Raw genomic sequence first — 16,297 nt, 5'->3', positions numbered from 1 at the left:
CAATTCCAGTGGGTCAGAAACTGGTGTAACTGAGTCAGGTTTGTAGACTTCCTTGCTCGCACACGCTTTTTCAGTTCTGCCCACAAATGTTCTATAGGATTGAGGTCAGGGCTTTGTGATGGCCACTCCAATACCTTGACTTTGTTGTCCTTAAGCCATTTTGCCACAACTTTGGAAGTATGCTTGGGGTCATTGTCCATTTGGAAGAACCATTTGCGACCAAGTTTTAACTTCCTGACTGATGTCTTGAGATGTTGCTTCATTATATCCACATAATTGTTCTTTCTCATGATGCCATCTATATTGTGAAGTGCACCAGTCCCTCCTGCAGCAAAGCACCCCCACAACATGATGCTGCCACCCCTGTGCTTCACGGTTGGGATGGTGTTCTTCGGCTTGCAAGCCCCCCCTTTTCCATCCAAACATAACGATGGTCATTATGGCCAAACAGTTCTGTTTTTGTTTCATCAGACCAGAGGACATTTCTCCAAAAAGTGCGATCTTTGTCCCCATGTGCAGTTGCAAACCGTAGTCTGGCTTTTTTATGGCGGTTTTGGAGCAGTGGCTTCTTCCTTGCTGAGCGGCCTTTCAGGTTATGTCGATATCGGACTCGTTTTACTGTGGATATAGATACTTTTGTACCTGTTTCCTCCAGCATCTTCACAAGGTCCTTTGCTGTTATTCTGGGATTGATTTGCACTTTTCACACCATAGTACGTTCATCTCTAGGAGACAGAATGCGTCTCCTTCCTGAGCGGTATGACGGCTGCGTGGTCCCATGCTGTTTATACTTGTGTACTATTGTTTGTACAGATGAACGTGGTACCTTCAGGCATTTGGAAATTGCTCCCAAGGATGAACCAGACTTGTGTGTCGTGGTTGAAAAACAAGTTTTAATGACTCCAACCTAAGTGTATGTAAACTTCCGACTTCAACTGTATCATACCATAATAAGCTGGGTCCCATCCTTACAAAGTCACCTGCACATACACAGCGAGAGCACTTCTTTAATGTGCTGCTATTTGCACAGATCCAACATGCTGTTGATCAAAACCCCATTGTAGCGAATTCGGGGGTAGCCTCTAGGTGTCGGGTTAAGGTCACTACACTATTTATCATTTCTCAGCCGTTATGTTTAGGTTAGGTTGTATTATGATCAAGGTCATTGCATTTACATTTCATTCAGTATACTGTGGTGACATCGTGAAACTATATGAACTCAGTCCAGATTATCATTGTCACGCAAGCATATCAATGCATCTTTGTACGCTCTTTTTTCAGTTGCCATACGTGCCTTTCACATTTATGGTTTTTACAGAACAGCTCCTTTTTTTGACTGACTGATTGATAGTGATGGATTTGATGGCATATGTCCTCATTACAAACAATCTCATTAGATTGGGTTGCAAAACAATCATATTGTATAGTATTATGTTGTTATTGTTGTTCAGAGTGTATGTATGTCCTCATCACTTTAAGTACTAGATTAGTAAATGTTATCAGTTCTAACTGATTAACTCTGACAGCCCTAGTTATCACTTTAAGGGATGTAGCAGAAGTATTGTTATTTGCATTGTTAGGAGGAAACTTGAGCTCCAAATTAGCAGGGATGTGTCAGTGATACCATGCTGTATGTGTTTTTTTCTTAGACTACCTTCCCTTAGCAGGGTAGAACTTTTAATGAGATTTTAGTCAGGGTTGTGGAATATCTGTGGTACACCACTAAGAAGAAAAGGTGTAGGAGTATCAGAAAATAGATCATACTTTGATATTATTTTATTGACACTGTTCCCACTGAGCACACCCTGGTTGAATCAACAATATGTCCACGTAATTTCAATGAAATTGTATTGAAACAACTTGGAATAGAGGTTGGATTGACCAGTGGGTTTTGTCTTTTATGATTTGAAAACCCGATTTAAAATAATAATGACTTGATTATGAATTAATTACTGGTTGACTGAATGGGCGACCCAATATTCTTCTTCTTCAAATAACTGTTATCTCCTTTTTTTTGTCTACTGCAATTCAGCTTTTAGCTGTGAATGTGTACAAGACAGACTAACTAATAATAAAACCTTGATATATTAGTGACAAAAAATGAGTTAACAATAAATGTCAGCCGATAGGCTGTTGTTTCTCTGTTCAAAGCCTTTCACTATGTTATGCTGTCAGTAACCTCGTCCTCAGGCTATTGCGCATTTGGGAAAAGGTGTCTGGGAACGAGATTATGCTGTCAGTAGCCTATTTAGTATTGATGTGTGAGATATGTAATGACTAATAGATTGCACTGACTTCTACTTATCCGATTCCTATTAGTGCTCAAGTTTTAGTCACATGCTGATAAATAATACAATTTAAAGATAGGCTACTGTTTCCATTACATTATTACCTCACGTGCCTGAGGCAATAAAACGTATCTCTGTTTTATTATGACGTCGAAATAGAATTATATCAATCCATGACACGGTTCTTCTATGCGTGGCAAAAATCTATTGAAAAGCGCCAATTAAAAAAAATGCATATTACAGCGAAGGCAGGACAGTATGCAGTCAGCGGATACAAAGGCAAAGATACTGACTCTGCAAGAGCAGCGGCTCCGCGTACAACAATTAGGTAAAAGTCAGAGCTAGTTATGTCCACCGGTATTTCTAATAGTTATATAAATGTACACGTTTAGTGTACATATAATATAATTAATAATTAGTAATGTAATATTCCACATTGAAAATATAACAGGCCTACTCTACTAGTCGTGAAGTCCTATCACAAACCACTGTAGCCTATATACTGTGTATATATATACAGTACCCGTCAAATGTTTGGACACACCTACTCATTCAAGGGTTTTTCTTTATTTGTACTATTTTCTACATTGTAGAATAATAATGAAGACATCAAAACTATGAAATAACACATGGAATCATGTAGTAACCAAAAAAGTGTTAAATAAATCGAAATATATTTTATATTTGAGATTCTTCAAAGTAGCTACCCTTTGCCTTGATGACAGCTTTGCACACTCTTGGCATTCTCTCAACCAGCTTCATAAGGTAGTCACCTGGAATGCATTTCTTAAAAGTTCATTTGTGGAATTTATTTCCTTAATGTGTTTGATCCAATCAGTTGAGCCAATACGGAAAATTTCAAGAACTTTTAAAGTTTCCTCAAGTGCAGTCGCAAAAACCATCAAGTGCCATGATGAAACTGGCTCTCAAGAGGACCGCCACAGGAAAGGAAGACCCAGAGTTATCTCTGCTGCAAGGGATAAGTTCATTAGAGTTACCAGCCTCAGAAATTGCAGCCCAAATAAGTGCTTCACAGAGTTCAAGTAATAGACACATTTCCACATCAACTGTTCAGAGGAGACTGTGTGAATCAGGCCTTTATGGTCAAATTTCTGCAAAGAAACCACTACTAAAGGACACCAATAATAAGAAGAGACTTGCTTGGGCTAAGAAATACGAGAAATGGACATTAGACCGATAGAAATCTGTCCTTTGGTCTGATGAGACCAAATTTGAGGTTTTTGGTTCTAACCGCAGTGTCTTTGTGAGACGCAGAGTAGGTGAACGGGATAATCTCCGCATGTGTGGTTCCCACCGTGAAGCATGAAGGAGGAGGTGTGATGGTGTGGGGGTGCTTTGCTGGTGACACTGTCTGTGATTTATTTAGAATTCAAGGCACACTTAACCAGCATGGCTACCACAGCATTTTGCAGTGATACGCCATCCCATCTGGTTTGCGCTTAGTGGGATTATCATTTGTTTTCAACAGGACAATGACCCAACACACCTCCAGGCTGTGTAAGGGCTATTTGACCAAGAAGGAGAGTGATGGAGTGCTATATCAGATGACCTGGCCTCCACAATCACCCGACCTAAACTCAATTGAGATGGTTTGGGATGAGTTGGACTACACAGTGAAGGAAAAGCAGCCAACAAGTGCTCAGCATATGTGGGAACTCCTTCAAAACTGTTGGAAAAGCATTCCAGGTGAAGCTGGTTGAGAGAATGCCAAGAGTGTGCAAAGCTGTCATCAAGGCAAAGGGTGGCTAATTTGAAGAATCTCAAATATAAAATATATTTCGATTTATTTAACACTTTTTTGGTTACTACATGATTCCATGTGTTATTTCATAGTTTTGATGTCTTCACTATTATTCTACTAAGTAGAAAATAGTAAAAATAAAGAAAAACCCTTGACTGGTACTGTATATATACAAATGAAGTCGGAAGTTTACATACACCTTAGCCAAATACATTTAAACTCAGATTTTCACAATTCCTGACATTTAGTCATAGTAAAAATTCCCTGTCTTAGGTCAGTTAGGATCACCACTTTATTTTAAGAATGTGAAATATCAGAATAATAATAGAGAGAATTATTTCTTTCAGCTTTTATTTCTTTCATCACATTCCCAGTGGGTCAGAAGTTTACATACACTCAATTAGTATTTGGTAGGATTGCCTTTAAATTGTTTAATTGACGCTAGGGGTCAGATTATTATTTATTTTTTAAATAACGTTCCCAAGGTAAACGGACTATTTCTCAGGTCCAGATCGTAGAATATGCATATAATTTACAGATTAGTATAGAAAAAAACTCCAAAGTATCCAAAACTGTCAAAATATTGTCTGTGAGTATAACAAAACTGATTCTGCAGGCGAAAACCTGAGAAAATCTAACCCGGAAGTGATATATATATATATTTTTTATCTGTGTTTCCTGGCCCGTCTTTCTTCCATTTAAAGGGGTATCAACCAGATTCTTTTTCCAATGGCTTCCTCAGGCTGTGACCAGGCCTTAGACATAGTTTCAGGCTTTTATTTTGAAAAATTAGCGAGATTTTTCAAAACTAGTCAGGTGTCCTCAGATTAGTTCCTGCGCGCGAGAGGGTAGCGCTCCATTTTCTTTTTCTCTCTTATTGAGTAGGTTACGGTCCGGTTGAAATATTATCGATTATGTTTGTTAAAAACAACCTGAGGATTGATTATAAAAAACATTTGACATGTTTCTACGACCATTACGGATACTTTTTGGAATTTTCGAACGGAACGAGGCTTTGGTTTTCTGAACATAACGCGCAACCCAAATGGCGTTTTTTTGTTATAAAAGTAATATTTATCGAACAAAAAGAACATTTGTTGTGTAACTGGGAGTCCCGTGAGTGCAAACATCCGATGATTGTCAAAGGTAAGCGATTAATTTTATTGCTTTTCTGACTTTCGTGACCAAGCTAACCAAGCTAATATTAGGCTAACTGTTCTAGCATTGATTGATACACTCACAAAAGCTTAGATTGCTTTCGTTGCAAAGCATATTTTCAAAATCTGACACGATAGGTGGATTAACAACAAGCTAAGCTGTGTTTTGGTATATTTCTTTTTTTAAATTTTTATTATTCTTTTTTTTTTTTTTTTGCCCCTTTTCTCCCCAATTTTCGTGGTATCCAATCGCTAGTAATTACTATCTTGTCTCATCGCTACAACTCCCGTACGGGCTCGGGAGAGACGAAGGTCGAAAGCCACGCGTCCTCCGAAGCACAACCCAACCAAGCCGCACTGCTTCTTAACACAGCGCGCCTCCAACCCGGAAGCCAGCCGCACCAATGTGTCGGAGGAAACACCGTGCACCTGGCCCCCTTGGTTAGCGCGCACTGCGCCCGGCCCGCCACAGGAGTCGCTGGAGCGCGATGAGACAAGGATATCCCTACCGGCCAAACCCTCCCTAACCCGGACGATAGTAGCCCAATTGTGCGTCGCCCCATGGACCTCCCGGTCGCGGCCGGCTGCGACAGAGCCTGGGCGCGAACCCAGAGACTCTGGTGGCGCAGCTAGCACTGCGATGCAGTGCCCTAGACCACTGCGCCACCCGGGAGGCTGTGTTTTGGCATATTTCACTTGTGATTGCATGATTATAAATATTTTTAGTAATATTTTGCGCCCTGCAATTCAGCGGTTGTTTAGGAAAATTATCCCGTAAAAGGGATCCGTAGCGCAGAGAAGTTCACTTCGGTCAAATGTTTCTGGTATCCTTCCACAAGCTTCCCACAATAAATTGGGTGAATTTTGGCCCATCTTTCCTGACAGAGCTGGTGTAACTGAGTCAAGTTTGTAGGCCTCCTTGCTCGCACAAGCTTTTCAGTTCTGCCCATACATTTTCTATAGGCTTGAGGTCAGGGCTTTGTGATGGCCACTCCAGTACCTTGACTTTGTTGTCCTTAAGCCATTTTGCCACAACTTTGGAAGTATGCTTGGGTCATTGTCTATTTTGAAGACCCATTTGTGACCAAGCTTTAACTTCCTGACTGTTGTCTTGAGATGTTACTTCAATATATCCACATCATTTTCCTCCCTCATTTTCCTCCCTGCCATCTATTTTGTGAAGTGCACCAGTCCCTCCTGCAGCAAAGCACCCCCACAACATGATGCTTCCACCCCCGTGCTTCACGGTTGGGATGGTGTTCTTTAGCTTGCAAGCCTCCCCCTTTTTCCTCCAAACATAACTATGGTCATTATGGCAAAACAGTTCTATTTTTGTTTCATCAGACCAGAGGACATTTCTCCAAAAAGTCAGATCTTTGTCCCCATGTGCAGTTGCAAACCGTAGTCTGGCTTTTTTATGGCGGTTTTGGAGCAGTGGCTTCTTCCTTGCTGAGCGGCCTTTCAGCTTGTGTCGATATAAGACTCGTTTTACTGTGGATATAGATACTTTTGTACCTGTTTCCTTCAGCATCTTCACAAGGTCCTTTGCTGTTGTTCTGGGATTGATTTGCACTTTTCGCACCAAAGTACGTTCATCTCTAGGAGACAGAATGCGTCTCCTTCCTGAGCGGTATGACAGCTGCGTGATCCCATGGTGTTTATACTTGCGTACTATTGTTTGTACAGATGAACGTGGTCCCTTCAGGCGTTTGGAAATTGCTCCCAAGGATGAACCAGACTTGTGGAGGTCTACAATTTTTTTCTGAGGTCTTGCCTGATTTCTTTTGATTTTCCCATGATGTCAATCAAAGAGACACTGAGTTTGAAGGTAGGCCTTGAAATACATCCACAGGTACACCTCCAATTGACTCAAATGATGTCAATTAGCCTATCAGAAGATTCTAAAGGCATTACATCCTTTTTGGGAATTTTCCAAGCTGTTTAAAGGCACAGTCAACTTAGTTTATGTAAACTTCTGACCCAGTGGAATTGTGATACAGTGAATTATAAATGAAATAATCTGTAAACAATTGTTGGAAAAATTACTTGTGTCATGCACAAAGTAGATGTCCTAACCGACTTGCCAAAACTATAGTTTGTTAACAAGAAATTTGTGGAGTGTTTGAAAAACGATTTTAAATGACTCCAACCTAAGTGTATGTAAACTTCCGACTTCAACTGTATATATACTGTATATATATATGAGAGAATGGCTATCAGTCCACCTTGACATAATTGTATTGCAGAATATATGATACATAAAATGTACTCCATTGCCCATGAAATTCTCTAGATTGCAGTGATTGTATTTATCACCCCTCTTGTGCATGTTGTTTGATTACTTTTCCCTGTACATGATATCCACCTGGGTTCAGAGCTGCAGACCCAAGCAGAGTACAATGCTGCAAAGGAGATCTTAGAGAATGATCAGAAAGCTCCACAAGGTGGAAGCACCCTGGGCAGGTCACTGCCCAAACCTGGACCATCAATTGATGTAGGCTTACATAACTTGAGCTCAGGCAGAGAGAGAGGTGGCAAGCTTGTAGCGACCCGTGCATAGACATTATTAGCTTTGTGAAGGCATCTAATTTTTGTAATAGCCCAGTTGTACATGCCAACTTGTATATAATATGCCAGCGTGTGTGTGTGCATAGAGTGTTGTGGAGTGGGAGAAGCGTCGACAGTGTACTCTGATAGAGCAGCACAACAGGCTGCAGTTTGCTGTCAGGGCCAAGGAGTCACAGCTGCTGGAGATGGAGCCGGATATGAAGGTCCTGGAGCTGGACTCCATACCGGATGATGACGAGCAGCACTACGACCAGGTGACACTATATAGGGGACAGGGTGCCATTTGCGACATCCCCTTTAAAGAGCTAGCTTCTCACAGACTCAATTGTCCCCAAAAACCTATCGTAGAAGAAAGCAGTGTGAACCTTCAGAACCATGGACAGCACCACACACAGTTTTAACTGCTTAGTGGAGTTAGTGTGTGAATGGCCTTGTCCATGGTGCTGAAAGTTGACATTGAGTGACCTTGACCTATTACAAGACTCAAGTGAATGATGTCTAGGATCTAGGATCCAAGCTTTTCAACTGCACAGTCATTGGCCTAATATGTGTTTAAGATTGTTCTTGTGTGTTGACGTTTCTGTTCTATTGTCCCTTGGTAGCATGTGAGACAGCTGGAGGACAGCCTAGAAAACATGACCATCAAAATCACAGAGGCTGAGAGGATCCAAAAAACCTACCTGTGAGTCTGCGACCACCTACATCGGGTGTGCAACACTTACACATTCACAGATATCAGCCTTTCTTTGTGGACATTAAATCTAATTAAATGGTCAACATTGAATTCAAGTCTCCCTTGGGAGATATGCTGCGGTCAGTGTGACTACGTAGGACTGGCAGAGTTGTGTCTCTAATGGGACCCCACTACTTTTGACAAGAGCCCCGGTCAAAAGTAGTGCACTATATAGGGAATATAATCCATTTGGGAAGCAGACAAATCCAGTTCCACTGTAACCCTTGTTTGGGTTATTTGTTCCCAGTTCAGGAGGTGTGTGAGATGCCCATGGCTCCGGATCAGCTGCAGAACTCAGTGGTCGGCGGGCAGTCAGAGCTAGGAAAGGTGGCGCACATGTCTCGCACCGCAGTGGCTGCTGTGGACCGCACTAAGGTGAGGCAAATCTGGGGGACCGTTAGCTTTTAGCTCCCACTTGCCTATTGTGTGCTGTTTACTTGTAAGTGCTATCAATTTTATTACACACGTTGGCTACATGTCTTCGTATGATTGGGAAGAAAACAAGAGAAAAAAGGTCAGGCTCATCTGAAATACCAGCCATGACTCGTCATGAACTCCAGTATGTATTTTCCCACTGCAATTGTATGATCTGTCTGTCTGTCTGTCTGTCTGTCTGTCTGTCTGTCTGTCTGTCTGTCTGTCTGTCTTTCGCCACCAGAGTCAGCTGGTTCATGTGGAGAGGCAGCTATTGGTGGAACGCAGAATGATGGAGAAAGAGTTGACTGAAAGGAGGGGAGCGAAAGAGAAGGAGGTGGAGGGCCGGCTGGAGGGAGAGAGGGAGGGAGAGCGATGGAGCAGCAGAGTAGCCCAGAAGTTGAAAGAGCAGGCGAGAGAGGAAGAGACGGAGAGAGAGACGGCGGGGGAGCTGGAGGGAGAGACGGAGGGTGAGACAGAGGAAGAGAGAAATAGGGAGGGAAAGGGAAAGAGAGGGATGGGCCTGTGTGGAACAGAGAAAGAAAGAGAGAGAGAGACAAATAAAGAGTGAGAGGGATGGACCTGTGGGAAACAGCGAGAGAACAGGAGAATGTAAGGAAAGATTGAAAGTGAACATGTTAGTCAAGAGGGACACTTAAATGCCTATTGCAGTCAGTGAGTGTTGTTGTTTTATAGGGTAGGAGAGGGTCGTCTGCCAGACTGGCTGAAGATACAGCCCTTATCAGATGTATTACATCAGATGATCTTACACCGCAGGCACTTATGTATTAAAATAAACACAGTAAATATCAGTTCGCCGATGTCCAAATAGTACTCTATCTTGAAGACAGTAGTATTCTGAATCATACATAACTTTGCATGAGCAAAGGCAATATGTAATGATATCCATATTCAGCGTGCTGCCCGTTTTCAGGTGCTCACATTATATTTCCCCATGTTCAGCATTGAGATTGATGCTGAAATGATTTGTGTCTGTGTCGTGTTCTCCTGCAGCCCAGCTGACCGTCACGGCCCCCATTACTACACAGTCCGTCTTCAAACTGGTGGAGGATATTGGTGCTCTGAGAGAAGCCCTCAGCTGCACTGATCTGCAGGTATGGTGGCCCACATGGATCATTTAGCCCTATTATATGCAACTTCTAAGAAGCACTCTAATAAGCAACGTGTTGCCTATCATGAATCTACTGTTTTAATGTAAGCCACTGTTGCAAACAGCCCTTTGTTATTTCCCATGACACATTGATGTAGTTGTTTAATTTTGTTGAGTTATGTTGCAGTAATATCTAACCACACTGGGGTGTTGTAGTTTTTATTAAATGTAATATATTAGAACGCTTACGGTATGTGTGACATTACAGAAAATACAAAGGTATTCAAACACACCCTAGGCCTGGTACCTGACCTGATAGTCTCTCTGAACAAAAAGTAAATCCACATGCTGCCAGTGATGGAAAAAGTACCCAATTGTCATACTTGAGTAAAAGTAAAGACACCTTAATACAAAATGACTCAAGTAAAAGTGAGTCACCCAGTAAAAATACTACTTGAGTGAAAGTCTAAAAGTATTTGGTTGCAAATGTACTTAAGTATCAAAAGTAAATGTCATTGCTAAAATATACTGAAGTATCAAAGTAAAAGTATAAATCATTTCACATTCCTTATATTAAGCAAAGCAGACGGCAACTTTTTTCTAGTTTTTATTTATTTACAGGCAGCCAACACTCAGACATAATTTACAAACTAAGCATTTGTGTTTAGTGAGTCCTCCAGATGGTGAGTCCTCCAGAGGCAGTATATATGTTATTATGTTATTAACGTGACGCTACTTAATGTGTTCATAAAGAACACATGCTTTTGGCTACTCACCCTTGTTCAGCATTGGGGGAAAATAGGGGAGATATTTTATCTATTGCAATGTCAACCGTAACAACCCAAAGTCTTAACAGCTGCGGTAACTATTCATTCTGTTAAAGCCTGAGTCTCTCTCGGATGTGAACGTCCTCTCGCCGAGATGGTTTCCCTCTTTCTCCATGACCCTGCTTGTCAACAACGATCCATGGGAGAGCCTGCTCGAGTCTTTCCGCTGGTGATGTCGCCTTTCTCCTGGCGGTATACTCCACTGGGAAGCCCCTTGACTTCAGGTCCTCAGCCGCCTCGTCTGCATGCTCGTATGTAACCGGGCCATTTTTCAGAAATACCCGCATTTTTGCCGGGTATGGTGTTTGGAAGCGAATACCCTTCTCTTTAAGTGCTTTCTTAATGGGGGTGTGTTCTTTCCTTCTTTTCAGTATCTCTCCCGCGTAGTCATGATCAAAGAACACTCGTTGGCCTTGGAAGTTAACAGGCTTTTTCCAGGTAGCATGTAAAACTTTCTCTTTGACTGAGAATTTTAGGAACCGTACTACTATGGATCTTGGTGGGGCGCCGCTGGGGGGTTTTGAGGCCAGAGCTCAGTGTGCTCTCTCGATTCCCAGGTCAGTGTCGTCGTCAGCTAAGGATTAATGACACATTGACAACGGGGCGACAGAAGGGCATATCAAGGGGAGGATTCATGATATGCACGCATGACCGATATAGTTTTATTAACTTGTAATTAACCGATGTGTATAAGCGACGAAATAGGCGCCCTTATTATTTTCGGTTCCACCAGGTCTTGTTTGTGACTACGTCACGCATTTTCATATCTGAGCGAGGGGACCATCCTGCGAACAGGCTCATCCCCTCAAACCCCAGAGGCAAGAGACAGTCCTCTGACATGGGAGTCCAAATACCAAAGTATTTTCCCACTTTGGTTTACTTTATTATCGTTCTTGATTTTTCGTTTTTTGGTCATTTTTAGGTTCATGATAAGCAGGCAGATATGGTGCACATTTTTTTTTAATTTATATCGATGCATCATCGGGAATTTAAGGTCATCAGTCTCAATGTAAACGGACTGGGGAGTGCCATCAAGAGAAGTAAGGTAATAGCAAAGATGAAACGGGAGAGAGTTTACATACTATTCTGGCAGGAAACTCACTTATCCACACCTGAACACGAGAAACTCAAGAAAATGGGATATAGGAACACTTTTTTTTCTTCTTACAAAATGGGTAGAAGGGGAGTTGCAATCTTGATCCCAAATTCAGTTAATTTTGAGTTTATGTCAGAAATAAAAGACAAGGAGGGTAGATTTATACTTGTTAAATGTAAACTGGATAACAAGGAAGTTACATTATTTAATGTATACGCACCCCCAGGGAGTGACATGGTCTTCTACGGGAAGGTGTTTGATTGAATTGCCACAGAAACCACTGGCACTCTTATCTGTGGAGGGGATTTTAACACAATTCTAAACTCAAAATTGGACAGCACAAATCAAAATAGGAAAATGAGCCTAGTTGCCAAAAAGATCAATAGGATACTGCAGGATCTAGGACTGCTCGATGTATGGCGTGACACCCACAAGACCGATAAGGAATATACTTTTTACTCAGCCCGCCACACTGAATACTCCAGGTTAGACTACTTTTTTATGTACAGTGCAGATAGACACAGGCTTAAGGATTGTAGGATCGGGCAGAGCGACTTATCAGATCATAAGGGAGTTTACCTCACTCTACACCTTGATAGCAAACCAAGAAATACTATATGGAGACTTAATACAAGCATGCTGAATGATCCAGCATTCAAGGAATCAATAAAGACAGAATTGAACATCTATCTGGAGAATAATGATAATGGGGAAGTATCTCCTGCTATATTGTGGGATGCAGCTAAGGCGGTTATTAGAGGAAAGATCATAGCCACATCGTCTCTCAAGAAAAAGATTAAAGCACAGAAACTGCTGAAATTACAGGAAACCCTAAGAAACTTAGAACGATCTCATAGTCAGTACAAAGACCCTCTTATATTACGAGAGATTCAAAAGGTAAAACAGGAAATTGACGAGATTTATAGAGAAGATGTAGAGAAAAAGCTCAGGTTCCTGAAACAACGATATTATGAAGCAGGCTCAAAGGCAACCAAATTACTAGCATGGAGACTCAGGAAACAACAAGCACAGAATACCATTTTTAAAATAAAAGACCCCAAAACAAAAAAGATCACATGCAAATTAGATGAAATACAGAATGCATTTGAATCATATTACACAAATCTGTACAAGCAACCAGAGAAGGCAGATGCACAGACAATAGAGCACTTTTTGAACTCACTTGATCTCCCCTCAATTGGGACAGAGCAAAATGATAGACTAACTTTAGAAATATCCACCGAAGAAATTAATAAAGCAATATCTCAACAAAAAGTCAACAAGTCTCCAGGCACTGATGGCTTCCCTTCAGAATGGTTCAAGGCCTTCAGAGAACAATTAGCACCTCTACTTAAGGCATGTTTTAACTGGACTCTGAGGGAGGGGGGTCTCCCACCGTCATGGAAAGAGGCCATCATATCTGTAATCCCAAAAGAGGGTAAAGATAAGAAAGAATGCAGTTCATATAGACCTATCGCAATTCTTAACACAGATTATAAACTATATGCATCAATAATAGCCAAAAGAATGGAGAACATAATCCCAGAATTGATTGACGGAGATCAAACTGGTTTCATACAAAATAGGCAGACACAGGACAATATAAGGAGAACACTACATGTCATGGACCACATTACTCAGAATAAGACAAGTGCAATATTAATCAGTCTAGATGCAGAAAAAGCATTTGATTCAGTGGGATGGGATTACCTATTCCAAGTTATGGAAAGATTTGGTTTCAACAAAGAAGTGATACAGTGCATCAAAACACTGTATTCATGTCCGACCGCTAGAAGAAAGATAAATGGACATTTGACACGAACGATAAAATTAGAGCGAGGGTGTAAGGACTGGGTGTCGGAGTGCGAAGTCAAACGCAGGAAGCAGAGGGTGCAATAACAAATGTTCCCTTTTAATGAACACTGAGAAACTAAAGTCACCCTTCTAAATACACTGGGTGCTCACAAAAACTACCCCAGATACGGGGGGAATGAAAGCAGTCCAGTAACCACGTAGACACGTAGTACAAAACAGACACCACGCTTAACAACTAATAATTCCGCACAAAGAACCGGGCGGGCCGGCTGACTGATAAGCCCAACTAATTACCAACAAATGAAAACAGGTGTAACAATAAACACATAAGGAGGGGGAGAAAAGGATCAGTGGCAGCTAATAGGCCGGTGACGACGACCGCCGAGCGCCACCCGAACGGGAAGGAGAGCCTGCCTCGGTCGGAGTCGTGACAGTACCCCCCCCTCTGACGCGCGGCTCCCGCAGCGCGCCGACACCGGCCTCGAGGTCGACCCGGAGGACGAGGTGCAGGGCGATCCAGATGGAGGCGATGGAAATCCCTCAGCATAGACGGATCCAAAATGTCCCCCACCGGTACCCAGCACCTCTCCTCCGGACCGTACCCCTCCCAGTCCACGAGGTACTGCAGGCCCCTCACCCGGCGTCTCGAGTCCAGAATGGCCCGTATCGTGTACGCCGGGGACCCCTCGATGTCCAGAGGGGGAGGAGGGACCTCCGGCACCTCACCGTCCTGCAGGGGACCAGCTACCACCGGCCTGAGAGACACATGAAACGAGGGGTTAATACGATAATAGGAAGGGAGTTGTAATCGATAACACACCTCGTTTATTTTCCTCAGGACTTTGAAGGGCCCTACACACTGCGGACCCAGCTTCCGGCAGGGCAAGCGGAGGGGCAGGTTTCGGGTCGAGAGCCAGACCCTGTCCCCCGGTACAAACACGGGGGCCTCACTGCGGTGGCGGTCAGCACTCCTCTTCTGCCGTCCACTAGCTTGTTGGAGGGATTCCTGGACGGCCCTCCATGTCTCCTTGGAGCGCTGCACCCATTCCTCCACCGCAGGAGCCTCGGTCTGGCTCGGAATGCCATGGTGCCAGGACCGGCTGGTACCCCAATACACACTGAAAGGGGGACACGTTAGTAGAGGAGTGGCGTAGTGAGTTCTGGGCCATTTCGGCCCAGGGGATGTATCTCGCCCACTCCCCTGGCCGGTCCTGGCAATACGACCGCAGAAACCTACCCACCTCCTGGTTCACTCTCTCCACCTGCCCATTACTCTCGGGGTGATAACCGGAGGTCAGGCTGACCGAGACCCCCAAACGCTCCATGAACACCCTCCATACTCGGGACGTGAACTGGGGGCCCCGATCAGAAACGATGTCCTCCGGCACCCCGTAGTGCCGGAAGACGTGGGTGAATAATGCCTCTGCAGTCTGCAGGGCTGTAGGGATACCGGGCAACGGGAGGAGACGGCAGGACTTAGAGAACCGATCCACAATCACCAGTACCGTAGTGTTCCCCTGAGACGGGGGAAGATCGGTCAGAAAATCTACGGACAGATGCGACCAAGGCCGTTGTTACAGAATCCCGCACCAAATAAATGGAGTCAGCAGGAGCAGCGGCCAACCCTCTCCCATCGATGGAGGAACGGGTGCTCCATCATACCACCGTTCTCCACCGTATCGGATCGGCGATGGATTCTATGATGGAGCGAATGGACCGATGGGAGAGGAGTGGTTTTCTCTCTCCACCTCCGGCTCTTCCTACCCAGGACTCTCCATCCCCCGGCTCCAGCACTCTCCGTCTGACACTCCCGAGGGATTATGATGGAGCGGCGGCAGGGTGCCAGGGGTTCTTACTCCAACTGGAACTGTACCTTGCCACCGTAATACCCACTCCCTCGGGAGAGGAGAGGGTGAGTGTCCTCGTCTCCTGCCTCACGGGTCGTGCTCTGGAGTGGGCGAACGCAGTCTGGAATGGCCCAGACTCAGCGAAGGAGCACTACCCAGAGTTTTCCCGCCGTTTTCGTGCCGTGTTTGACCACCCTCCAGAGGGCCGAGCGGCGGGAGAACGACTATTCCATCTCAGGCAGGAGAAGAGGAGCGCCCAGGATTACGCGCTAGAGTTCCGGACCCTGGCTGCAGGATCTGGGTGGAACGACAGGACCCTTATTGACCATTACCGGTGTAGTCTCCGGGAGGACGTCCGTAGGGAGCTAGCATGTCGGGACACCGCTCTTTCCCTGGATGAGTTGATTGACATGTCCATCCGACTGGACAATCTGCTGGCTGCCCGCGGGCGTTCTGAGAGGGTCCTGTACGTTCCACCACCCAGCACCTCCGCTCCCATTCCGATGGAGTTGGGAGGGGCCGGGCCGAGGGGTATCGGAGGAGGAGGCCCCCCCTGCACCAGCTGTGGTCGGAGAGGACACACGGCCGATCGGTGCTGGGGGGGTCCGTCTGGGAGTCGAGATGGCAGGCGGAACGCTTCTCGATCACCCCAGGTGAGTCAGCACCAAACTCACCCAGA

The sequence above is a fragment of the Salvelinus namaycush genome, chromosome 1 (genome assembly GCF_016432855.1).
Source record: "Salvelinus namaycush isolate Seneca chromosome 1, SaNama_1.0, whole genome shotgun sequence".
In the NCBI taxonomy this organism is placed as follows: domain Eukaryota; kingdom Metazoa; phylum Chordata; class Actinopteri; order Salmoniformes; family Salmonidae; genus Salvelinus; species Salvelinus namaycush.
Note: the sequence above shows the minus strand (reverse complement) of the source record.